Source organism: Rutilus rutilus (genome assembly GCF_951802725.1).
Source record: "Rutilus rutilus genome assembly, chromosome: 5".
In the NCBI taxonomy this organism is placed as follows: Eukaryota; Metazoa; Chordata; class Actinopteri; order Cypriniformes; family Leuciscidae; genus Rutilus; species Rutilus rutilus.
The window spans coordinates 11,097,402-11,123,786 of NC_140213.1; the positions used below are offsets into that span (position 1 = coordinate 11,097,402).

Genomic DNA, 26,385 nt, shown 5'->3' on the forward strand with positions numbered 1-26,385 from the left:
AGGCAGCTGGTCAAAAGGTTATTTTTTTCAACTGAAATTCACACAGGTGCATTTATATTAACTATGAACATGATCTACTTACATTTGACAACAAAGTGTCACTATATTTACCACATTCCTTTTGAGCAGTGCATTGTTTAATTATTCACCATCAATCACTGAATCCTTTTTTTATTTATTTTTATCTTAACCCTTTCCCAATAAATTCAGTTAATTGATATTTCCGTCCAAATGCTCGGACCACTAACAAATCACAGAAATATATAATAAGAAACAAACAATGAGTTTTATCGTGTGAGAGACATGAGTTGTTGATCACTTCCACTGACCGTCAATGTTTTATAGATCTCTGTCCGAGCACAGGCCCATACAAGGTTTCTTGTCCACATGACACTAGGACTACAGTGGCTTATTACTAAATGCTTGACCTGCTTCCAACCCCTTTTACAAGGTGCAGAGAAGCTATCGGCTGATAGCTCACTCCTCATTTCATGATGGCAGCAGCATAGTAGATTAATTTTTCCATAAAAACGGAAAGAATACACCTGACATGAAGCCAACAAGATGTCATTTAGTTAAAAAAAAGACAAAAAAAAGACAAAAAAATAGGGAAAGGTAATATTCAGCTGATGTTGGACGATTAAACAACTTTTACTGTATATGTGAGTTGAATCTTTAGTATGTTTGACAGCTGTTCTGCAATGAGAAATACCAATGAATTGAGTTCCAATGAATTATATATATATATACACATATATATATATATATATATATATATATATATATATATATATATATATATATAGTATATACAGTGAGGAAAATAAGTATTTGAACACCCTGCTATTTTGCAAGTTCTCCCACTTAGAAATCATGGAGGGGTCTGAAATTATCATCGTAGGTGCATGTCCACTGTGAGAGACATAATCTAAAAAAAAAAAAAAAATCCAGAAATCACAATGTATGATTTTTTAAACTATTTATTTGTATGATACAGCTGCAAATAAGTATTTGAACACCTGAGAAAATCACTGTTAATATTTGGTACAGTAGCCTTTGTTTGCAATTACAGAGGTCAAACGTTTCCTGTAGTTTTTCACCAGGTTTGCACACACTGCAGGAGGGATTTTGGCCCACTCCTCCACACAGATCTTCTCTAGATCAGACAGGTTTCTGGGCTGTCGCTGAGAAACACAGAGTTTGAGCTCCCTCCAAAGATTCTCTATTGGGTTTAGGTCTGGAGACTGGCTAGGCCACGCCAGAACCTTGATATGCTTCTTACAGAGCCACTCCTTGGTTATCCTGGCTGTGTGCTTCGGGTCATTGTCATGTTGGAAGACCAAGCCTCGACCCATCTTCAATGCTCTAACTGAGGGAAGGAGGTTGTTCCCCAAAATCTCGCAATACATGGCCCCGGTCATCCTCTCCTTAATACAGTGCAGTCGCCCTGTCCCATGTGCAGAAAAACACCCCCAAAGCATGATGCTACCACCCCCATGCTTCACAGTAGGGATGGTGTTCTTGGGATGGTACTCATCATTCTTCTTCCTCCAAACACGTTTAGTGGAATTATGACCAAAAAGTTCTATTTTGGTCTCATCTGACCACATGACTTTCTCCCATGACTCCTCTGGATCATCCAAATGGTCATTGGCAAACTTAAGACGGGCCTTGACATGTGCTGGTTTAAGCAGGGGAACCTTCCGTGCCATGCATGATTTCAAACCATGACGTCTTAGTGTATTACCAACAGTAACCTTGGAAACGGTGGTCCCAGCTCTTTTCAGGTCATTGACCAGCTCCTCCCGTGTAGTTCTGGGCTGATTTCTCACCTTTTTTTAGGATCATTGAGACCCCACGAGGTGAGATCTTGCATGGAGCCCCAGTCCGAGGGAGATTGACAGTCATGTTTAGCTTCTTCCATTTTCTAATGATTGCTCCAACAGTGGACCTTTTTTCACCAAGCTGCTTGGCAATTTCCCCGTAGCCCTTTCCAGCCTTGTGGAGGTGTACAATTTTGTCTCTAGTGTCTTTGGACAGCTCTTTGGTCTTGGCCATGTTAGTAGTTGGATTCTTACTGATTGTATGGGGTGGACAGGTGATGACTTTATTTTTGACAAAACATAATACATATGTATATATATATATATATATATACGCTGAGTTACAGTTCAAATATATACGCAGATATTGAACTGACCTATTCCTCAGCCGGATCCGTGCAAATTCCGTCATGTAAATAGCGAATCCGCGATGGCGCGAGCGCAACTGGCTTTTAAAGGGAATGGGAGATGAGACTCTGATTGGTTTATTGCATGTTACGCCCAAAACACACCCATTACTCGTTAAAAGAATAGGGACAACCCTTTTAGACCATGCGCTATGCGCGTCGTCCATTTTTCCCCTCATTAAACTAGCAAAGGTGGATTCGGACACGCCCCAAGGGCACTTGCGCCGTGCGCTTTAAACCATGCTAAAATAGGGCCCTTAGTTCACCTGGTGTTCAGACATTATCTCATTAGTTCCCTCATTTAGTTTTGGTACTAGCACTGCATGAAAATTGGGATTTCCGACCCCGTAAACGGCCGCAAATCTCCCTAATTTTCGGCAGTTAACGACAATTTACAGCCTGTGAACGTCGCGTTCGTCTGTGCCGAATATTGCCGGAAACGAACCATGACGTATGCAGAGCGCTCGCGCCGGAGGTGTGAATGGCTCTAATTACCATATGAATAGCAGCTCCCGCCAGAGAAAGGCTTGAATTTCCTCACTCACTATTGGTTGAACCCACGTGGTTTAAACAAGAAAAATCACTCGTGATTGGTTGGCAGATCTGTTACTATTGGTCACCCTCGCTCATTAAAAATTCAAAAAATTATAATATTCATATAAATAATAATATATAAATATTTTTTTTTATATTCATAATATGCTATTCTGTGGTATATTCATGTCATTGTTAACCTATGGACTACACTATTATTACCATCAAGGACATGAATTTATAAAGGAATGGAAAATTTGCCAGGGACATGCTGTTTATTCAAAGAAAGAGCTTTATTAGCACAAACACAAAACAATATACACCTATGTACAAAGCATAGATCATCTGCACACACAACAAATTGGAAGCTCAGTGTCTGTTTTCATCTTCGGAGCTGTAGGAGGTGACTAGCGGCGTTCTCTCTGAATTCGATCCACTTTGAAAACGTCTGTGGTGCGTTGCCCTGTATTTAGGAGTCTCCTCTAATCTCGACTGCAGCGTAGCACAGAGCTCTTTGAGCTCCTGGCTGGTGGTTGAACTTCATCGGACATCAGATCTATGGTGGCGCACTTCCAAATGCCCACGTCATCCTCACCTAGCACACCGTCTCGCTTCTAGCAGCTGTAAAAACAACCAATACAGACAATCAGTACTGTGATGCACTGTGTATGGACACAAAACATCTATTAATGCACGTGAAAAATAGTCACATTGACTAAAAATCTTACCCTCTTTCTTCTCGCTCGACTCCGAGCTGAACTCTTCACAGCTTCGGCCTGCAATGCCAGATCTGGTTGTTTGTACCTGAAGCTCCTGCGTACTGTCTCGTAGTATGTCTTACAGGCAGCTGGAAAACAATTAAATGAGAGTGATATGAATAAAAACAACGCAAGTCACAGTAAAATGAAACAAGGAGAAAATAGTAAAAGTTACTTACAATGTCGTCATGATCAGCGTCATGAAAATGTGGACTTGCAGACATAGCTCTGAGTAAATGTGAGGTTACGCCCTCGTTATGAGGCGAGGTTACTCTATGGAAACAAAATGTATGATTAAGATCGTAAACTATAACGGATCTATTTTCTTATACAAGAGAATGAAAGCATATTCTTTGAATCTTACCTTTAAAATGTTTGTAAGTTTTTATGAAAGTAAAAAAATAAAAGAATGTAAGATTTTTTTTTTTTTTTTTTTACCTTGATCCAGTTCGTAGCGCCCACAATTTGTCTCAGAGTTGTGAAGATGGCATACTGCTTCCTGTAAATTACAGGATTATTTACAATTATTAAACAAATAATAGCCATCAATCCCATGACCTCTTGCTTTATGATGAAATCATGAAAAACAGAATATTCTTACATTTCACAAGGCCTGACAAAATACAGCTGCAGGTAACTAGCGGCATTCTGTCTGAATTCGGTCCATTTTGCAGACGTCTGTGGTGCGTTGCCCTGTACTTTGGAGTCGCCTCTAATCTCGACTGCAGCGTAGTACAGAGCTCGGTGAGCTCCTGGCTGCGAAAGGACGGAAGTCGCACAATCCATCCAGACACCCCGCCGACGATGCCGTCTTCCTCATCAGACATCAGGTCTATGGAAGCACACTTCCGAAGGCCCACCTCATCCTCAGCTAGCACACTCTGTCTCGCTTTTAGCAGCTGTTAAAACCAATAAAGACAATCAATACTGCGCAATGCACTGCGTATGGACAACACACATCTATTAATGCACCTGAAAAATAGTCACATTGACCAAAAACAAATCTAATCTAATAAATCTTACCGTCTTTCTTCTCGCTCGACTCCGAGCTGAATTCACCACAGCTTCCGCCTGCAATGCAAGATCTGGTTGTTTGTACCTGAAGCTCCTGCGCACCGTCGTGTAATATGTCTTAAAGGCAGCTGGAAAACAATTAATTGAGAGTGATATTAATAAGAACAACATAAGTCACAGTAAAATTAATAAGAACAACATAAGTCACAGTAAAATTAAACAAAGGAGAAAAAATGCAACCGGGTGAAATTGCAGAAATACACACCGGAAGCAAACTATGCTTTTTGAAATTGGGTTTTTATTCTGACTGCTGTTTAAAATAAGTGACAGCGGTCAATGGAAGCAAGAAAAAAGTTTGCCTTGTTCGAAGAGATTTCACAAGAAAAAAAAAAAAAAGAAATTGTAGAAACAGTTTACAGTAAATTTGAAGATGACAATCAAATGTCACAAAAAGCTTAACCAGTGGATCAATGCCCAAATCCACAGAATACTTAACTCAATTCAAACTGAAATGCAGTGTAATACACTGCAACTGGTCAGATTTAAATTGATTTCTCCAAACCAAAATATGTTAGGCTACAATTAAATACGATAACACAAACTGGAATACGGCAGTGGCTGAGGTAACTTAGGCCTAAGTTACAAGAGAAATAAAAGCAGAAAAAAAAACAAAGCCACAACCCACGTTTAATCATGCCACGCGGAACCAGAAATATGCATTTAACCATAAAGTTATACTGTATAATCACAGAATATAGATTCAACTCATTAACAGATTTATCAAATAAACATGCCATCAGTAATTTCCCCCATAAACCATAAAACGTACATACCCAATCCTTTACCGTCCGATCACCACGAGGTTCACTCGTCACACATGCGCTCCAAATAAATCTATAAACAAAAATGTACACATCAAATGTTCTTTTAACTTCGCTTCACAACTTATTTGTGCATATTAAAGATATTGGAGTAATATTTACCAAGAAAGAAGAACGTATAACACAGAATCCGATCGATGCACGCACCGTCATGGAGCTCTCCTGAACAATGAAAAATGGCTGCCGTTCTCTGGTCGCGCGCACGCGTCCAGCACAAGTGAATAGTATCGCGAGAAGAGAGGGATTTCTTAAAGGGGCCACAAACATTTTTAATGCAAAATAGAAACGAGGTACATTTTATGTAAACAACTCTAATCGTAGTTGTAACTCTATATGTACAGTAGGCATAATTCTTGTCATTGCGTATGTGTATGCAGCATGAGTCAAATACAATCTTCTGTTCGTGTTGTATTATGCACAGTGGTTGGGCTCTAAGAGATTGTGATGCTGTTTGCATGGAATGCACATTTTACCTTTGTGGCAAAGCCTGATTGAAATTAATTGTTGAAATAAATGGTTTTGTGTCTTTTTTACATAACATTGGCTATTGCTAATGACACATAGTAACTAATCTAGCTACTTTCATTAAATATATCCATTTAAGCTAAAATGTAAGAGGGGGATCATTCTATGAAAATGTCCATTTTTCTGTCCCTAGCCTTTACAGAAATATTACACTTAAAAAACACTTTAGGGTTACAATTTCTTTACATTTTAAAATAAAACAATATGTTATTTGAACAATTACACCCTCTTGAGCCATCAAAGTGGCAATATTTGATTTTTATGAATTAGGCCTATATAGAATTTCAAGCACCACAGAAGTGCTCGTCCCCACAGTCATGTACAGAGGGAAAATGCTTTATTTTGAGGTCAATAACAGATTTTTACACCATTTAAAATACAATAATGTATACATAACTATCAAATATATTATGTAAATGATATATATAAAAAAAATGCAGAATACATATTATAAAATTTATAATGAAAGTAGTTGTCCCCTGGAGTTGTGTCACTGGTGTTACTGTTAAACAAAAATCTCTTATTTTGAAATAAAAATCACACTGCTATAGCTTATGTTTGTATGCAGGCCTACGGAATTTATATTCACAATACTTAATAACTAATATTATTTTATTGCATTTATATTAGTTGTTTGAAGAGTTACAAAAAAGCTGTCGGTCTTAACACAAGTTTCAGCCGGCAAGTCGGTCGGACTAAAAGGGGGAAAAAATAAATAATTGGGTCGGTATAGGCTACTAAACTGACAGGGTCGGTCGTGTTACGGCAAACAAGAATATTTTTAAGGATGGCCTTAGACTATTGTAACTCACTTTATTTTGGGCTATCTCAGGCCTTTCTCTCTCGTCTACAGCTAGTTCAAAACGCAGCGGCTAGACTTCTCACCGGGACACGCAAATATGAGTCGATCACCCCTATTTTATTCAAACTCCACTGGCTACCTGTCACATTCAGGATTGAATTTAAAATTTTACTATTTGTGTATAAAGCTCTTAACAAACCGGCCCCCCCAATATCTGACCAATCTCCTCTGCCCGTACACTCCATCTCGTACTTTGAGATCCAGTGATCACTGTCTTCTCATCGTGCCCAGATCGAGGCGACTGCACTTTTGCGACTGCAGGCCCAAAACTTTGGAACAGTCTACCCCTCTATATCAGACTAGCTCCCTCAATTTCCATCTTCAAAACATCCTTGAAAACTTTTAATACCCCTTGACACAACTATTGTTTTTTTTTTTAATTGTCCTGTTTCTGCCCTGCATTTTATCTATTGCCCTGTACAGCACTTTGGTCAGCCTTGGCTGTTTTTAATTTTGCGTTATAAATAAATATTGTATTTTTTTTTAGAATTAAGTTAATACCTTTGAGTCACCTAGCTGGGATAAAACTCCCCCTGCTACCCTCATTTGCATTTGTAAAGCTCACAGCAGTCTCATTTACATGTTAAAGCATTAGAGGGAGGGGGGTCACGGGGCAAGCAAGTCCCACGTCAATTTCCGACAATTTCCGACAGTTTGCAGTGTTGCCTGTAAATTGCCGTTTGCAGTCGTAAACCTGAACTTCCACGACAATCTACAGCGCCGGTAACTGTCGAAAATCCCACTTTTCATGCAGTGTAGTCAAGTACTCCCTGTTTTATTCAGTTCTATGTTCTTTCTCATCTATGTAAAGTGGTTGTTTTCTGAGTTTTCTGCCTGTTTCTGAGTGTTTTGATTAAAAAAAAAAAATGCTATTACCTTGCTATTTTGAGGCAACTGAAATATACTGTGCCATTGACCAACAGAAACCTGGTCTAAAGTCAATGGTGCAGCCTATTTCAGTTGCCTCAAAATAGCAACACGCCAACAATGCGCCTGAACACACCTCGTTTTCAGACCATGGGCGCACAAATGGGAGCAAATGCATTTTCTATTTAAACAACGTGGCGCAGGACGTGAAAATGATAACTGTGTTGGGCTGAAACTAACAAAAAACACTTGTGTCGCGCTTGGCGCTGCATTGCGCCAGGTGAATGAAAGGGCCCAATATGATTAGACAGACTGGGAAAACTGGGTCATAGGAAAACAGGGAAAAAACACAATGAAACATAACATAACTAACATAATCACTGTGACGGACAGACTTACAGTCTTTACGATGGCATGCACTATGTACAGGTCCTAGATCACTTATTTTCAAAACTCACAAGTTTTTGTCTACTGAAATGGAGTTTTATCAACTGAACAACTGGCATGTTGTTAAACAAAGGTACAACTACATCTACACACTGTTTGTACACACTGCACCTCAAAGTTTCATCTTCATTCCTGTCAACATGTATATGATGATACCCTGACTAGCTAGTGTATATTTGACAGTTTTGGGGTCTGAATACAACCCTGATTTGGTCGTGATTCAATATTTTGATATTTTCTAGTGATTCAATTAAAATAATTGTCTAAAATCAAACTATATGTATAATATTAAATTTGTGCAAAGAACCATGCTGTCTAAAGTTTGAGGAATATTATATTTTATTTATTTTTTTCTAATTTTTTAAAAAGGGAGAAAATTCATGAATTAAGAAGGCTACAGGCTAAATGCGAGACTAGGGATGCACCGATCCACGTTTTTTCACTTCCGATCCGATCCCGATACCTGAATTTGGATATCGGCCGATACCGATACTATTCCGATACCAGAGCCAATTTGCTTTAATATTATTATTATCATTATTGTTTATTTTATATGATGCTGAAATAAACTTCTCTCAACAGGCAAGTATGATATGTACGTATGTATGCATGTATGTCCCAAAAGGCAATTTGAGGTAAGTATAAGGTCAGAAAAGGAAGTCAGAAAAACAGGAAAACTCCCATTCTGAAAACAAATATGCAACTGTAAGGGTTTCAAATTGATTGTCATGTCAATATTTATTACATTCCCAAAATGTCAAATACTTGAGTCTTGAAATATAAGAAAAGTGCAAACATGTAAACATCTTACACACACACTATCTGAAGGGTGATCCTTGCTCCGATGCAGTAACTCTCTCAATGAATGCTCGATCAACATCAGCATCTTGCAAACAGACAAGCGGATTTTGCCTCAGATGCGCGTCAATTTCGCTTCAAACTTTTGCTTTTTACGCGCGTCAATTTCGCTCTGGACGCGCGAATGGATTCAAAATATTCAAGCGTCCAACTAGACGCGGTAGACGCTAATTTGACGCGCTATTCGCGTTTGGTGTGACCGCACAGTAACGTGGTGCTTTTTTAAATGTTTGATTGCGTTCGTTGTGTTGTACGACGCGAAGAAGCTTCTACGAGCTCTGAATTACGGCTTTGTAAACATTGCATTTTGCTGTCTTGCTCTGCTGTGTTTCCAGTGTGAAGTATTTCCACACAACGGACATGTTGGCTAGCCGCCCGCAAACTGCGGAATGGATTTCCTGAGCGGGGGTGTGTCTCATAACTCTGTGTCTCATTGAGCCTCGCCTCCGTTCAGTAAATCCATTCCGCAGTTTGCAGCCAGCTAGCAGACTAGCCGGCGGGAATCACTTTTGGAGTCATTTCAGCAGACAATGTTAAAGCGCAGACATGACTCATGGATATCGGATATCTCTGCAGGTTGTATCGGGAAAATACGATACGCAGTGAATTACGCAGGTATCGGTCCCGATACTGATACTGGATCGGATCGGCCCCATCCCTATGCGAGACTTTATGTTTCTCTATCTTTCGTGGTCTTGGGCTTCCCTATAGTAGGCGAAAAACAGTATGTGACAAAAAGAATTATGTCGAATTCACCTACTCATAAAATAGTAGGCAAAAAGTACCCGGATGACCAACTACTTCCAGAGAGATTCTGAAGTGTGCATACGATGGACACTTTACTGTCCCATGAGGCCACAGGAGAGGATTTATGAATGGTAGTGAAGTGAAGCAACTGACGCTGGTAGGTCTCACGATAATGACAACATGGTGAATGTAGTACATCCAGATTACTTTCATACTACCAAGGGGGTAATCAAGCACCCGGAAAGCGTACCTTCAATGGGGGTAGCTATTGGCTAGCAAGCCATCACCTGCTGTTAGCATTCCATTGACTCCCATTCATTTTGTCGTCACTTTGACAGCGAATAACTCCATTACCTTATTTCTTACGTTATGGCCCCGTAGAAGCCGTTTTTGTAAAAATAGGCTAATGATTGCGTCATAACCAAGCGACTCTCTGTCGCACAGTAGAGAAATTACCGTACAGACAGAAGGAGAAGCTCGCAGGCAATCGGGGGGACGTGGAGGCATAAAGTCCGATAAAGTCAAGGGAGAAGCCCGTAGAGAGTCATAAAGTTGCTCCTGCTCCTAGCTCATGGACAGCTCCTACTCAAGCTCTCCATCTCTGCAAGATTCGGAAGGGAATGATTCAGATTTCTCTTGGCACAGCTACTAGAAGACTTACAACTGTCAGACAGGTTGCTCACGTCACATCTACGTCGTCAAGCTCAGTTTGCGTCTGCGCAGTACGCTCAGCCATCAGGAAGTGAGCGCTTCTAATTGACTTCACTTTTCTCTGTTGAACTCTATGGGTCAAATGTGTCCATTTCTTATACTGTCTATGCATACTACACACATTCATACTTTTTAGCAGTCGTGAAAAAGTTCCTTATTCAAAATAAGTACTCCAAAAAAAAAAAAGATGGTTCTTTAAAGGTTCTTTACAAGTAGTAACAGTTTTAGAGTTTATTGTTCTTTATTTGTTATTTTTATTACATCATAATATTTCTTTATTATTGTTTTTAAAATCTGTAACTGTCAAAGCCTCCTCATTACTGATTTTCTGAAGCTCAGCTATACAACTACACAAATTGTCAACATACTTTCAACAGGTAAATGATTTCTTTCTTAAAATGTCTATAAATTATAACTTTAAAAATTGTAACAGTAATTCCAATCATGTCTTTTTCTCTTTTTAGTTTAACAGAACATGTAAGTGTGAACAGCTCTGTTCAGTTAAGGATACTCATCTTCTCTTCTCCACAAAGTAAGTAACAGAGATATGGAATTTATGATCCATATTTTTTTTATTATGACTTTATGCCTAAACATACCCAGTCACAAAAAGCATTAAAGCTACACCATGAATTTATATCCCTTTTTGCTTTTAACGTGGTAAAGGGCTCATTCTGTCCATTTTTGCTAATTTTGGCCTTCATGAACATAATTGTTTTTACATAATCAAATGGAAGTGACACAATGTAACTCTAAACTCAACTGTTTATTCCAGATGCTGTCACGTACCATAACCTCATCATCTACAGAGAGAAACTGCCACTCAGAATACATGCATAATGAAGGACATAACGACATCATAGGGGTTTGTGAAGATATTTCACTGGAACTTGGTCTTCATTACATCTATATCGTGTTCAATGTCAATTGTTATTTAGTCATGTATTCAGCTAACTACTGCTGTTAGAGCACTGTCATTTTTGTAACAATCTGCTATGTCAATAAAAAATAAAAGTACCTAATTGACACAACATGCTGTTTTTTTTATTTTTTGTTTTTTTATGTAAACCACAAATAGAGGCAACAAGATATAAGACCAGGCAGATAGAGGGCTATAGTAATAGTAATATTATTAATATGAAGATACTAATATTAATGAAAATAAATATCGTTGTAAGGGTTATTTATAAAACCATTAAGGTCCACATTCAAAGCATGGTTCTTTATGGAACCTTATAAAAAGGGTTTTCCTATTGTTGGTACTGTTTAGAATCATACCTACTCAAGAGAGTATGCAATGTCGGATGCAGCCCTGGGGCCGGTTACATAAACCGCTAAGACTATTCTTACAAGTTAGTCATCACATTTTATTTCTTTATGACTGTTCATAACTTTTTATAGGCCTGGGCTCTATAATGGGAGCCATTATGTTTGAGAGAACTAAAACACCACTTCAAAATAGTCTTCTCCATCATCAACTTCCTTCAGAAATGAAGTGTTGTAGATGCATCATTATCTTCTTCCGTGTATCTGTGTCCATGTGAGGCAGGGGTTGGGTTTCCAACTTCTCCTATGAATGGCTCGAATGGACAACATTCTATAATAATGGAATTTAAAACTGACTAAAAATCATGCCGTCACCTTGAATCGGTGGATAATATTTCAGGCATGCAAATGAACAACATCTCATTGATTAGTGTAGGTGAGCACCAAGCCATGCAGGTCAGCGGTCTCTATGACAATGGCATTCACCTCATTATGTTGACTTGTTTGGAAGGAGCTAGGCAGCCATCTGGTTTAGGCTGGCAGGTTTGCAGCGTCCTTTTTAGTCAAATAAATTATAGGATTAAACATGACAGATTGCCTTGATTCATGTTAAAGGTGGTGCGTGCAATTTTTCTATGCTAAATCATTTTCTATGATAAATTATTTTATCCAGTCCAGATTTAACAGAGAACTATAGATAAGTAAAGAATTTCTGAAGTGTTCTGTGTCCGATTGTGGACTAAAGTTTGGATTGCTAAGTAGTCTGACGTGTCAACTTATTAAAACTAATTAAACAACGAGACTAATTTAATGAACTATGGAAATCTGAATTGACGTCTGACTGAGGCCCTGTCCACACAGGTATTTTCAAAACCACAGCTTTTTTTATGCAGTTTGGCCGTTCGTCCACACGCAAACGCAGTATCAGGTCACTGAAACCAAACCTTTTTTTTTAAATCCTGCCAGGATGAAGATTTTCAGAACCTCCGGTTGCGGTGTTGTCATGTGGCTGATGAAACTGGAGATTTTGGCTTGTGACTTCGGAGTGTGTGCTGTTATCTCATTTGTTTGATGTCAGATTGTGCATCGCTATCTCCTTTGTTTACATAAGGCGAGTCTGTGCAATGGCGGACGTAGCCAAAATATTGCTGTTAAAGGAACACTCCACCGTTATTCCCTTAACTAAGACAAGTTGATACATACCTTTCTCGTCTCAGTGCGTGCACTCAATCGCTCTGGCGCGTGGCGACACTTTGATAGCACTTAGCTTAGCCCAGTTCATTCATTAGGATCCAAACAGAGATGAAGTTAGAAGCGACCAAACACCTCCACGTTTTCCCTATTTAAATACAGTTACACGAGTAGTTACACGACCAAGTATGGTGACACAAAATAAAACGTGGCGCTTTTGTAAGCGGTTAAAAAGGATAACTATAATGTATGGCGGAATAGCACTTGGAAGCACTTCGACTCGGCGCAGTAAAAAGTCACGTTGGTTCTAATGACAGAAGTGAGAGGGAGAGGGGAGGAGGATTTTTCAGGAGTGATGATATTACTGCGCCGAGTCAAAGGATCCTGGGATTTTTTTTTTAAACGAAGGAGGAAAAACTCTGCTTATAAATATACCCGTGTACGTGTGGACTAGACCTGAGGCTGATCCGGAAGGACGGGGGACTCCTAGGGCTGACAGACCACGGTGGAGTCGAGGGAGCGCAAACCCGGGGCAGAGCCGATGGGCCAATAGGCCGAGGTGGAGACAGGAGGTGAAGCCGGGGAATCCTCATCCTCGTGCCGAGCTGGTAATCGGGAAGCCCAGGGCGAATCCGTTGGGCCACACGGAGTCAGCGGTGCGGAGAGGGCCGAGGAGAAGGACAACACCAGTGGAGCTGATGGAACCAGCAAAGGAAATGGGACCAGAAAGTCAGACGGGCACATTGAAGAAGGAAGATTTCCGGACAGGACCAGAGCATCCAGATAGCCGGCCGGGACCGGGATGGAAGGTGAAGACTCAAGGGTGGGGTCACCCTGCTTGAGCTTCCACACCACCAATATTCCACCAGCGGCCAATTCTCGCAGGGGATGAGGCGAAGCAGTGCTGGCAAGTCCATCTTATATATTTTCACGGATGGCTGTAGTCACAACTCGTATGAGGAAGGATATTAAAGGCAGGGTAGGTAGGTTTTTTCGGAAAAACTTTTTCCCAAATTTGTTTAAACTGTCTTTATATACCAATACATAATTAAAATGTAAGTAAAAATCGAATGTCTGTAGTCCTCGCAGGGCTGCAATAAACACAGCTACTTATTTCCATTCGGAACGAATGAAATGATTGGCTGGGCGACTGTCACTCTCCCTCGCTACCATGGCTACCACCCCTGCTGCTACAGGAGCTGCCCACATGCGTGCACCCGTTTGACTCGAGGAGGCGAAGAGGCACAGAAGCTAGGAAGAATCACAATTACGGCAGAGAAAGAGCAGTCAAAATTCCCAGTACCTGCATATACAGTCAGCGAAGGCAAACAAGGCAAAAAAGTGTATAATGATAAAGTTAGGTATTTTATTACATGTGATTCTGACATGATGTCACTACATGCACTGCGCTCCTCTCCGCTCGGCGCTGGCAAACGCTGGCAAAACTGTGGCAAGGGGGGCGTTATCTAGCGAAGTCTGTGACGAAAGGATCGGGAGACAGGTGCGGCATAAGTGGGTCAAGTGCAAATGACAAACACCTGTGTCTTGTTTCAGTGATTGGCGTGGAGAGATCGCACATAAGGGACGGGGAAACCTCATTCATGGAGAGAGACACGTGGAGATCTGTGGGCTGATAGTGAGAGTGCGAGTGCGGGAAGCGCGAGGACGCGATCGCTGATTACATTGGACTTTGCTCTTTGTTGCTACAGCGCTGTGTGCGTGACTTTTTTTTTTTTTTTTTTTTTTTTCATTTATAAATAAACACGCCCACAGCTCCGCAAGCCGACCCTGTCCTCTTCCTTCCTTGAATTTGAATTTTGTTACAGCGTCCTCCAGCTGAGCGGTCGGCATCGCGCGTTCATGTGTTTTGGGGGCGTGGCTTTGGAAGGAGCCCAGAAGGGAGGGGGTGGGACTGAATGGAATAAGTAGCTGTGTTTATTGCAGCCCTGCGAGGACTACAGACACTCGATTTTTATACTCTCTTTTTCAGAGTACTTACATTTTAATTATGTATTGGTATATAAAGACAGTTTAAACAAATTTGGGAAAAAGGTTTTTCTAAAAAAACCTGCCTACCCCACCTTTAAGGTAAACCTCAGCCGCGTTTCCACCGCAGGAACTTTCCCCAGGAACTAGGGGCTTTGGTGTGGTACTCGATGTGTTTCTACCGCAGGAACCAGGTTCTAAATGAAGTTCCGGGTAATTATTTCCCCCTCCGAAAGTCCCTGCTGTCTACTAGTAAAAAGTAAAACGTTTTACTACTAAAAAGTTCAGGAACTTTCGGGGGTGGGACTTAGCAAACATGCTGATTGGTTGAGTTCATGCCACATTTTGATTGGTCGACTCCACGCAGCATTTTATTTCAACCACCATTTTTTTTTAAATCTGTTGCTGTGTGTGCAGTAACAGTTGTTTGCTATTCGAATCAACAATGGATTTAAAAAAAATACGACAGATGGACTGACGACGAGGTTCAGGTTTTATTAAGCTCAAATTCAGAGGATGAAATCCAGCGGGAACTGTAAAGTAGGGCGCAGTCCTACGTCACCGGACTAATTTGTCCTAGTCTTCACGGTACTTTAAACCGTGGTGGAATTTGTTTTTACAATTTCAGTGGAAATGCAGCTCTGGTAAACCCTACATTATGGGGACAACATTTCCCTACAGATGGCAATATCCAAAAATCCTTGTCCTTGTGGGGACATTTTTCAACACTAAGTGAATGGAATGTCAATGGAATGTAATGTATTGAATTAAAAAATAAACTGCAGCTGTGCTGAAGTGTGCTATTTTCTACATGAGCAGGCTAACAATTTTCACCTGCAGGATGATAAAACGGGCAAAAATCTACAGACCAGAATACACACAATAGAAAACACCCTAACAACAGCATAGCAACATCCTGGCAACCAACAGCCTAAAAACAGCATTGCAACTCTTTGGTAACTACCCAAATCATTCTGTTCTGAAAGTATTTACTTTGTTATTTAATTGTGTTATTTTTACATTTACGTTTAGTGACTCCATAGTGGCACAGCAATTATACAGAAGCTTTAAACGTATATATCCACTCACATGTAGTACTAAAAGTGATTCTCTAGTCAACCGTTGTAAGCCACCATGTGGTCCTCTGTCAGACACAGTTAACACAGTTACAAAGAGCCGACACACTCCTGGCACCTGCACCCACACTGACCCACATTCAGACACTCGTAGCCCAGCCCTCCCTTACAAACACAACACGGGCCACAGCGCCTGCTCGCCCCAGCCCGTGCCTGGACACAATGGGGTTGGTGGCAGCTGCTCCGATGTAAATCTTGTCAGAGTCAAATGGCAACTGTTGAATAGCGAGCAGGCTGGTGGGGCACGAGCTTAGGGGTGTTGTGGGTGGGGGCCGGCCGCCCCTTAACACTGCACCACAAGCAGTTCATGTTCTCCTTCTCTCCAAGAGCTTTCGGCTCGTGCTGCTCCAGCACAAAAGAACATAATAGCTGGCGTCCGCCAGAGAGCCAAATCACTGTTTCCTAATCTCCCTTCATTAGGCCCCTCTCGTCCACCACAGGCCTGCCCCCTTTCATCCCCCTATCGCTTCGTCCCGCAACCGGACAATGCTGGAGCTTCTGTCCTCACAAAGGGCCCAGCGGAAGTTCAGTTAATCTCGCTTCCCTTCCTGTTTAATGAAGAGAGAGAATGTGGCTTTATTCCGCCCATAGTCCCTTTACAGATCAAAGGATATTTTATTCTGACTTCACAGACACAGATGTCTTTCTTGTGTTAGAATACAGATTATAAAACAAATAGTTGTATTGGTTACTGATTGGTCAATTCAGCCTTCTATGGGAGCTAAAATGCATAGTAACAACTATGATGTGAAACACCTGTTCAGGACCCATTGAGATATTAGTTTAGATGTGATCATTTTAAATTTTGTGTCTTTTATATTTTGATTATCAAGTAGGCCTGACTGGTTTACAAAAGTATATATTGTGAGTTACTGCTTTAAAGTAGTTTGTGTAATTGTCCAGCAAAAAAATGGAATAGCAACAAAAGTAATGGATGCATCTGGAATCGCTTCCTGAGTAGGTAATTCTTTTGAATAAGTGAGTACTTTGAGCCCGTTTAAAAAGTATGTTCTACAGTATGAATATGTGTAATATGAATTTGATATGGACATACTACATTTGCCATGTTGTTATTGTAATGAGACACACCAGCGTCAGTTGCTTAGCTTCACTGCCATTCACAAATTGTCTCCAAAGGCCTCATCTGATAGTTAAGTGTCAATTAGATGTGCACTTCCGAATCTCATTGGAGGTAGAAAGTCATCCGTGAACTTTTTGCCTACTCTTTTATGAATAGTGAATTCAGACATTCTAGTCTTTTCACATACAGGTTTCCTTTTTTGTTTTGTATCCACCTTTTTCCTACGGCCCATGGCACTTTGTGAGAATATCGGGAGTGACTTCCGCTAAACCGTAAACAATAAGGAAAAGGTTCGCTCTATGCGAACACAATGAGATGCCATTACTCACCCTTCAACCAATCGGACATTAAAATGAATTTTAAAAGTCTAAAAGCATTATTAACCACAGACTATGAATAACCCTGGATTATTTCCGCAGCAATATTACAGACGTGTTAAATATAACTTTAGTAATATGTCTGTATTATGTAACACGTTGCCTTAATCAAAAATGTTAATTAACTGGAACATTGAGTGATAATAATTCAAAGCGATTTTTGTCATTGTGACTAACAATAAATATTACATTTACATGCTTTAGAAACATTCCAGTAAACACTGCTAATAGGAATTAGAAGTGAAAAGGGAAGACAGTTACATTTTAAAGTATCCATGTGAAAACAAACCTGGAGTGAGACGTGAGGATTTGGGGAGAAAAATGAGAGATTCTCATTGCATTCCAGTGAATTATTAATGGGATATATTGTAAATTATACTGTAATGCACACCACAAATGTATGTTGTCCTTTTTCATACTGTTACAGCGGAATACAACGGAAAACAGAATATAATCCGGAGGATGCAGTGACTGAAAAGAGCTCTTGTCATAGATATTCTGGTCATACTATGTCACATTAAAATAATAATAAGCGTTACTTTATTCTCTTGAAGGCTGAACCTGAAGGAAATTTTACAGCCCATTCAGTCAAACTGATGGATAAGGATCATTTGTAGTGCAACATTACGATTTGAAATGATTAGTTTTAGTCTTTTCGAGTGGAACTTCCCCAAACCAGAAGTGCCACCTACTGTATAATCTAAAATGCAGTATAGCTTCTTAGGGAAAAGGTGAATATAATAGGCAAGTATGAAATTTCAGATGCAGCCACTGTTTTCAAAACAGGTTTCCCAAAACATCTTTCATTGCCTGAATTATAGCCCAGTCTCCAAACTCACACCATTGGCGAAGCCATGTTGCTGAGTCAGACAGACAGGTAACAAACAGAGCAAAAAGGGCCTCTATGTTTTTGTTTACCATTGAAATCAACCTACAGATCTCAGTATATTAAACCAAGAAGAAAGATTACATTGAGAAAATTACAGATGAACCTTTAAATAAAAGCTAAAGTCACACACAAAAAAATTATGAGCACAACACAACTTTTTATAAAATGCATAATAGGGAGTCCAGAATTTCCCAACTGCAAAAGCTTCCATGAATCCTCCTTGAATCCTCTAGTCTAGTATGTGAGTGTTTGGATGTTGGTGAACAGGTAAAGAGCCATTGTGATGTCTTCAGCTTGCCCCCTAGTGTTCACTCCTGCACACAGTATGCTCTCTAAAGGCCTCGAAGGGGCCTCAATAAACGGTCGCTCAAGCCACACAATGACAGGGACTGTCAGTGTGTGTGTGTGTGTGTAATTAGAGTCCTAATAGGCATGACTGACTGAAAGAAGGAAAGAGATGTCAGTAGGCTATACAGTCCATATGGACAGATAACTAGATGACAAGATAGTGATGGGAATATGCACTTTATTAACAGCTCTGAACTTCCACGATGAAAAAGATTTTCAGTCAATTTAATAAATCAATTCAATCAAGTTAATACATTTGAATTAGTGGCTTTTTACTATTTTCATCAAACTAAAAACTGTGCTGCAGTGCAGTGTTGGGGAAGATACTTTGAAACTAGCTTGCTAAGCTACAAGCTACTTATAAACAAAAATGCAGGCAAGCTACTTAAAAAAATGTGGATAGCAATATAAACTTAATATTTATATTTAATAGCACTTAAATATTTAGATAACTAAACATGTATTTTGCAAGAAGCACTATGCACAATGAATTTGTATGGAGTGATGACTTCAATGAATCCGCAAATCTATTGTTTGCAACCAACAGAATAAAAATTTCAAAAATAAAACATAGATACAGTAGACCAAAATTGTGACTTTTTTTCTTTTGCTACACGCCTACTTGTTGGAAAACATAGCTTGTTACTGGACATACACACTATCTAAACTCTGAACTTTTTTTAGTAAAGCACTGCTGCCTATTGCTCTATTTTAGTTTAGTTTAGTTTAGTTTAGTTTAGTTTAGTTTAGTTGTAACTTGTGTAAATTCACAAACTGCTAACTTTAGTGCTGAAATTTGAGGTTTCATTGCTTTTGTGCAAGATTTTTTTGTGTGTAAAACTTATCTGATTGTAAAACATTATATAGATGTAAATAGAAAGTATCTTGGGAAGCTACAGTTTCAAAGTAAATCCCGCAACACAGGCAGTTAAGTAAGAAGCATTGCTACGAGGTAAGTTGTTAGTTACTCACAGACCAGGTCGTTGAATGCAATAGAATCACCACACACACTTAAACACAAGCCCTGTTCTATGGCAAAACATTAAAGCATGAAATGACCTTTCACCCCATGTTTAATCTGATGTTGCTTGCAGTTGGTTCTGATAGACTCCAGGTAAATCAGCAGGTTTATTCTCTTTCATCTGCTGAATTTGCACTCTCTGCACTCTTGTGTTTCTGACTCGCTGAAATTTGACCAGGATGCATAATTAAACACACACACCCTTTAATGTTCAAAGACTGATTGACAGGACTTTTTGGATGGACAAATCTACAGGGACAAGTCAAATCAGAACCCAGAGACATAAAAGAGCTCATCTCCAGCAGGACTCACCCTGAGCTTTATTAAAGATTTACAGACGCTAGCACGGATTGGTAGAGAATAACAAAGAGAATACTCTGGCTCATCATTATACACGCGTTCGGCAAGCCGCGTTTTTATTCAAGGTGTTCACAGACTGCTGTGTCAGATCTCTGAACGGCCATTTTTAACATTCCGTTTAACAGCACAAAGGTTTCTCATTTGGGTGGCAAATCTGTGTAAATCTGTCTTTCTCTGTGCATATGTAATTACTTCTGGCGGGCGAGTGGAACAGTATCCTGGTCCCTTGGTCAGAGAGACAGAGGTGGCGTCTCTACAATGTAATTTAGTTTAAAAATACACCCTAAATCTCATTTGCCCTGCATTAAAGGATCCTGTGTTAAAACAGCCAAGAGAACAGCACTAAATCATCTCTCTTTATCATGCTGCATATAAACAGCTGAACACTGATGATACTAAAGTGAGACTTTCCTGATTTTTTATTTGAATGGTGTTTCTTACAGCAACATGTCAAATCTCTTTATTTCAGAGATTTCTAAAAATGAACTGACCCAAGGACAGCCTATCCAGACTGCGATGGACCTCCCATTTAGAAAAGCTTTCATTAATAACAATCACAAACATTATTATTTTATGTAATGCTACACATACATACTACAAATATTGCACAGTAAATGTACCACATTAGCAACCTTGAAATACTTTTTTCATTTGTAAAGAAAGTGTTGGCTCTATGGACAGTCATAAACCCCCATGGGTCTATGGAGCAAAGTAAATTTGCCTGTTTATCTTTTTTTTTTTCACAGATTTTAAGGAAATATCTGCAGAATTCTGTGGAATGAATTTAAACATGATAAAATGTGTTAAGTGAAACTGAGAGTACTACACTCTTACAGGTACCTAATAGCATAACCAAACTAAGTTAAATGTTTAACTTAAACACGGAAGAGACAGGGAACTCATTTCATTAATGACATTTCACATTGTTTTATAGCCGATTAATTTTTCTTTGCATTTCTTTGAGTAATTTCATTAAGACCATTATGCAGGGGGTTTGTGTGAGGAATGTTAGCGAATATATTTTGTATAATAAAAATATCACATTCTCAGAAGACTTTCACAAATTGCTTTATGAACCATTTGAAACAATATTAGTAAATGCTGCATGAAAGCTTTGAAAACTTGAATATCATCTACCCAGCAGCAGATGGTTATAGATGATGTGTTCTTTGTGCTAAGTGACTGGTTCTCATTATATTCAAGCAGTTTACCATTGCATCACACACCTATCATCACAAGACTTAGCTGCCTAATTATAATTAGGGCTACTGACTAACACCAAGCCTACCCCTAAAAGAAATAAAAAACTATTTTATTTATAAATAAGTTTACTTTTGAGCAAGGGGAACTGTCCCTAAAGTGTCACTAAATAACCTGACACACACAAGGGACAGTTTTCAATATGAGCCATACAATAATACAAACAGTGTTGTCTGTGCTGCAAAATAAACACAACCAAATCAGTAAGGAAAGGATTATATGTTTCACCATTTCAAACGCCTGTCAAAGGGTGAAATTACCAGAGACCTACACCAGATCTGAAGCTGTAACCCAATTCAAGTGGAGAAAAAATATAAACCAAAGATTTAAAAACTGCAAGGGTGTGTTCATACAGTACAGCCACTATATATCCAAGATCTGAAGCAAACGAACAAGAGAATTCCATAATTCCGTACAGATGGGCCTTTAACAACATACTCATCCTCTAACATGGCTTTCAAAAGAACCTTGAATGAGCTCTTTTAGCCTTAACTGAGAGCCTCCATTAAGAAATCTTCTTTTTACTTATTTATTTCTGTTTTCTCTTAGATTTCCTTTCAGTCTCACTCTGTCCTTGGAACAACTGCTCCACCACACACTTCAGTCCTGTCTGCTTCATGGTACCGCGGTCGCTCCTTTGAGTACGAGGTTATGGTTCACGGACAGCTGGAATAGTGAAAAAACCGACACTGAGCCCCACAGGCTTTTGGGGGGGGACACTTATTTGTATGTGTTTCTATAAAGGACGTTCATCCTCAAAGGCTTTTCGTACAACCCAACAAAAACATCCCCTCCACAGAGGCTCAAATGACATGGCGTGAGATCATTGTGTAATGCATTTCTCAAGGCCAGCAGATTTAAGTGATGATCGGAAATGAAGGGTTCCTTCATTTTTAAAAAGCGAACAATAGCTGGTCATCTCTTCTCTCTTGAGGTGGAGCTACCTGTCATCACCAGAGACAGACGACACAAGACAGACTTTAAAATCACTGTGCTGATCATTCTTTACAATGCAACATGTCACAGGAGGAGAGACAATGAGCCAGAAACGGGCAGCAGCGTTTTTTAATTGCAGGTATGGTTTTATAAAAGAGAGATGTGTGCTTCATTATTGTTGCTGAAACTAGGTGCTTAAAGCAAAGCCTCTGGCTATAAGCCAACAGCTTCTGTCCCACAGTCTCAGAGAGACTTGCAAATAGCTTCGTACATGTGAGAAAGCAGTTTCTGAGACCTGTCTAAATCACTATGTATTATCCAAGGAACTCTGAAATACTTGGGGAAAGCTATCTGTTAGCAAGTGCCATTCATCTCAGTGTCAGTAGCTTGGCTGGCACATACAGCCCTGAAATTATTCAACCTAGATTCTGCCAACCTGGATTCTGTCATCCTCAGTTATTGTTATGCTCAATTGTAAATGCCATTGGACTTCAGTGGAGGAACATGTTTAAATAAGTAGCTCATAGAGCAAATGTTTTGACTCATAAATATAAATCAGGGTTTCCAAAATCTTGACCATCGGGTATAATGAGCTAATCAGAAATACTACACAATAAAATGTCAAAGTGTGGTGAATTTGAGTTAATCAGTTTGTTCAGAAACTTTCAGATACACATCCTTGTACAGAAATTCTTGCTCACTATTTTGCATCTCTTTTTGTACAGAAATATTTACAGAAGACTTTTCTATGGCTCTGTTCTAAAGCTCCTTTTATTCTCACAATAGGCATAAACAGGACAAAGTAAGCAAAGTACTGTAAGTGGGGCTTGGTACAAAACGTTCATAACAGGCCCCACTGCGATTGCATTCCAGTTGAAATTGCGTTCTGGTGGGGGTCCTGTTCAGTTGATTTTGTGATCGTTTAATCGGCCCCCATCTGCAATCAAGTCCAGACACCCGCCACCCCCATACATCTCCATCTATTACAGAAACCTCACAAGAAAATCACACTCAAGACATGTGTAATGCAAAATGACCACAGATATGTCTGTTAAGTTGTATGACATGACAGTTATTTTACTGTTACTGTTAACTACACTGCTGAATACTGCTCTTCCTGCAAAACTATATTGTGCAATCTGAAAAATGCTGAAGATAAAAAGATACTGAAGATTAGCTAAAATTATGAATAGCATTCATCATAATGTGAGGTAGGGCCCACTGCTTTAGATTGTGATTTATTGACTAAATAAATATAGCAGCAAACATAATAACTGTGCTAAATATTCAAATCAACAAAATTTTTTTTTTTTTTTTTTTTAAATAAATTAAAAATAAATAATAAATGAATAAAAAATAATTGGATAGTCAGTGCCTGAAACATCCAGCTTTGACTCTTGAGGAAAATGAGGTCCTGTTACATGATCATGCGTCTTGTTGCGGGTGTTGGTGTGCGTTTCGCTCGTACTGAGTAAGTAATTGTGCATTATGCCGTTTCACTTTGACAGTGCCACACCCCTCAAGCACATTAACAATCTGCTGACCGGGGGTCATTCGAACCTCTGAGGCCATGATCCTTGACCTCCCTTCAGCCTACTGTATACTCCAATCAGAGTGCATTAGGAAAAAATCCACAGTGGACACAGCATTCATTAACATAAATAAGTAGTATTCTTATAGTTTAATATATCTAACTATGTTGTTATTGTTGTTGTTTTGGTGGAAACTATGCTCAGTGAACTCCATCAGCTCCATCTAGTGCTGATGTTAGGATGCATCATGATAATCAGTGCTATCTGCTTTGGTGTTCACGGATCTCTCGACCTTGCATATTTGTTAATTAATCAGTGATTTTTAAGGACTGAGCGAGCCAGACATCTTGCTAGCCAAACACACGCAAACACAAACTGAAATGGCTAGGTTATCAGCTAACATGTCAGCACCCCTCAGACTCCTCTCTGAAAACGCCATTTATTATCAGCTCCTCCATATAAATACCTGTCCAACTCTGCAAAGGCTAGTGCTAACACCCTGGCTTTGATCCAGCAATGTTAGTAAACTGGCTGTAACCCAGCTATGCTAATGCTAACATACTGGCTGTAATCCAGAAATGTTAATAATTCAATTTTGGCAGCATATTCTTATTCGGTCTCTCTAATTTTGCTATCAAACGTATTCTGTAGCATTCTACATTAATTATCAGATCACACCATGTTAACATTAGCTAACTTCAGTTAAAATGTTAAATATTTGTACATTAAACTCCAATAAACAACCCCAGTTATTAAAACCTATACAACATTGTCCTGTGTAAATAAATAATTAAATAATAAATGAAAACTTCTCTGAAGGAGATCTCATAGTAACGTTTTTGAATTCATAGCAAGCAATTTGTTATTGTTTTACAGTAGGAACAATAACTGCAGTAACTAAGTTTTTTTTTTTTTTTTTTTTACGAAAACACTGGTTATTCATGGTCAATTTTTGTAAGTTAGCTTTTTAATCCGTGGCTAAAAAAATACGGTGAACATTTTTCATACTGTAACTATGAATAAATTAAAATTAAACATCAAGGCACTTATAAATGTCAATTAAACTGCATTACTTCATTTCTGTTATAGGTATATGAAAATGTAATGGTAAAGCAGTTGCATTATACAATGTATTTCACATATCAAGTGATCGGATCCACAATTAAAATAGGTGTAATGGTTAATAGAATAAGAATCGCGTCTACAGTTACAGTCCATTACCCTGCCAAGGACATATTGCTCATAAAAATATGACACTGCACTTTCAAATGAGTCTCTTTTTATCTTGCCAAAAAAAAAAAAAAAAAAAAGGCGAAAAAAATTATCCTCAGCACGTGGCAGACCATATTGTGTATGTGTATTAATGATGGCTTTGCCCAGATGTCCACTGCACTCAACTAGCGGCCATAAGGTCAAGGGTCATTCTGACCTTTGTCAGATCAGCGTGGTCACTGCTTTAGTGCCATATCTGGGGGAACAGATGGACAAAACAACTCCCCCTATCCCCCTAAAAATACCCCACCCCACTTAAAAAACAAGACAAATAAAGCTTTGCTCATCCAGCATCTGATTTCATGAAGTTGTACAGTAGGAACAATACTGTACATAGAAAAATAAAGACCTTTTGTAAAACATGCTCTTAAGGCTAACTTGAAAGTTCATATAATAATATGTGCCTGATTCAACATATGGGCCACTATGACATTATATTTGATTGCATTGTACATTTATATGGTCATACATATTTAAGCGCAAACATACAAACACAAGGCACCGATACAATATTTTAAATATTATAGCATGTGCATATTTAACCCAGAAAATGTGTAAATCCAAGCCACATTGGTTGAAATACAACATTACACAATTGTGGATACTTTTTTTTTCTTCTCTAAAATAATAAACAGGATAATTAAAAAAAAAAACAAAAACTAATAATACTAATAATATATGTATTATGGTGAAAACAAACAGTTTAAAATTACAATAAGCAGGTAAAACTCTTTTTCTAAAATACTTTTTACAGTTTTTTCTGAGATTGTACTATATTCAGAAACAATTTCATTATTCAATCAATATTATAATAGTATAATATATTATAATATTGTTGATATGATTAATTCAGAGAGTGTGTTAAATGTTTTGGTACCTTCTGATTTATTAAATATGTTATATATTTTAACTAATCTAAAAAAATTATAGCAATTATTGTGTATAATAATAATAATAACTTCTGCACAAAACACACCATATTCATCTTCTTAACATTAAACTTCACATAAGTATGAGGCAAGCATTTCTCTATAGAATTAATAGCATTAGGCTTCACATAAGTAACAATTCATTTTAAAGATAAAGATCTTAATAGCACAAATGTGAGCTTGGTTGGTGTGTTTGTGTACCATCACAGACAGCCGTCACAGAAATACTGTATGAAAGCTGTGAGTCTTTCACTCTGTTATTAGTGGAGTGTGCAAGACAAAACTATAGTATAAGTGACAATTTAACCAGTAGGGTCATTATCCTCTCACTTTTAAACCGCTTGCAGTGTGTGTGTGTGTGTGTGTG

The 26,385-nt window shown here is 38.8% G+C and overlaps 1 long non-coding RNA gene across 4 annotated transcripts; it reads right to left on the reverse strand.

Moving 5' to 3' along the window:
- Positions 1–2,939: 2,939 nt before the first annotated feature.
- LOC311290998 lies at positions 2,940–6,172 on the reverse strand. Of its 4 annotated transcripts, XR_014627498.1 has the most exons (8): positions 5,520–6,032; positions 5,370–5,430; positions 4,546–4,664; positions 4,124–4,421; positions 3,961–4,021; positions 3,702–3,795; positions 3,493–3,611; positions 2,948–3,385 (listed from the first exon to the last, which is right to left on the reverse strand). It is a non-coding gene; the product is annotated as an uncharacterized lncRNA (long non-coding RNA). The 4 variants fall into 4 exon arrangements; XR_014627497.1 differs by having other exon boundaries at positions 2,940–3,385; positions 4,546–5,430; positions 5,520–6,172; XR_014627499.1 differs by having other exon boundaries at positions 2,949–3,385; positions 5,370–6,032.
- Positions 6,173–26,385: the final 20,213 nt, after the last annotated feature.